Raw genomic sequence first — 1,923 nt, 5'->3', positions numbered from 1 at the left:
CTGTGGATAAAGATAAATTGTAATGATGTGAAGAAAGGAGATGGCAAATTTAACTTAAATTGGTTCAATATTAACATATATATATATATATATATATATATATATATATATATATATATATATATATATATATATATATATCCATCATCCAATCCTACGTTGCCTCAGGAGGAGCGTAGGAGCCAGGAGCTAGGCAGTTGGTCATCCCCGAGTGGCATTACGTTTCCAGTAAACCTCAGCCATCCCTTGGATATAAACCTTCACCGGCTGAATCCCATTGGAGAGCAGTAATTATCCACTAAACCACCAGGCGCCAAAATTTGGTTATATTGTTACCACCCAGCGTAGTAAATGGTTTCCTGGTGTACAGGAAACCATTTCGCTTGTCACTCACTGTAGAGTCACCCACTTTATATACACAGTATAACAGTATATATATATATATATATATATATATATATATATATATATATATATATATATATATATATATATATATATATATATATATATATATATATATATATAAAACTAGTCCACTGCTGAACAAAGGCCTCCCCCAATCTTTTTCCATGAATTACTTGACTGAGCCAATCTTTGCCACGTTTTCCCTCCAAATTTCCCTATCTCTTCTTTCCATCTTCTGTCTGGCCTTTATCTGCTACGCTTACAATCTCTTGGTGTCCAGTCAGACAGCCTCTTGCTCCATCGGTTATCCCTTATTCTTGCTATATAGCCTGCCCACATCCATTTCTGTTCTTTTATAACTTTAATAATATCTTTGACTTTAGTCAGCTCTCTCACCCAAGTTTATCTTTTCTTATCTCTTAAAGATATTCCCAACATTGACCTTTCCATTGGTCTCTGAGAACGGATTAATTTATTTTCCATTGATTCTGTCAGTTTCCAGGTCTCACAACCATACGTCATAGCTGGAATCATACATTCGTTATATATTATTCGTTTCATACAGACTGGCAAGCTACTTTTCATAATGTCTCTGTGTTTACCAAAAGCTTTCCATCCAACTGTAATGCGACTTTTTATTTCGCTATCATGATCTTTTGTTCTATCTATCTATTGCCAGACGCCTCAATCCGGTTTGGGGTGGCCACAAACAAATCGCCTCCAAGTCGCCCTGTCCCCCGCCATTTCACTGCCCTGCTCCCAACTCACACCCCCCTCTCTCATATACCTCTCCACCCCATCCCTCCATCTCATCCTCGGCCTCCCCCTCCCTCTTCCCCCCTCCACCTCACTCACATACACTCTCTTCGTCAGTCTTTCACCCTCCATCCTCTCCATATGGCCAAACCACCTCAGTGTGTTCCTCACAACGCTTCCTATCACATCCACATCAACACCACAACGCTCCTTTATATCCTCATTCGTCAGCCTGTCTTTCCATGTGACTCCACAGGCTCCTCTTAAATAACTCATTTCCACTGCTCTCACTCTTGACTTGTGTCCTTCCAACAACGTCCAAGCTTCACTTCCGTACGTTAGAGTTGGTATCAATACTGTCATGTAGTAACTTTTTCACTTCCATGCTCACTTCCCTGTTCCTTATCACTGCTTTCAAAGAACCAGCAACCTTTCTTCCCTGCTGTACCCTTTTAAGCACTTCACCCTCCAAGCCTCCATCCTTACTCATCACACTACCTAAGTACTTAAACGTACTCACATTTTCCAATTCCTCACCATCCAACCTCGTTGTACGTTCACTGACTTCACCTCTCTCAAAGACCATCACTTTACTCTTCCCTACATTCACCTTTACTGTAGATCTTTTGTTAATTTTAGTATTTGTCCCAAGTTGTTGTACTCCTCAACTTCTTCAAGAATTTCATCGCTTATTCTGATGACGCTCTTTGGTCTTTGTGAATTAAACTTTACTATAGTTTTACTCCTGTTCATCTTCAG

This window comes from Coenobita brevimanus, chromosome 39 (assembly GCF_032717465.1).
Source record: "Coenobita brevimanus isolate Jiangsu-jjx chromosome 39, ASM3271746v2, whole genome shotgun sequence".
NCBI classification, from domain to species: Eukaryota; Metazoa; Arthropoda; class Malacostraca; order Decapoda; family Coenobitidae; genus Coenobita; species Coenobita brevimanus.
Note: the sequence above shows the minus strand (reverse complement) of the source record.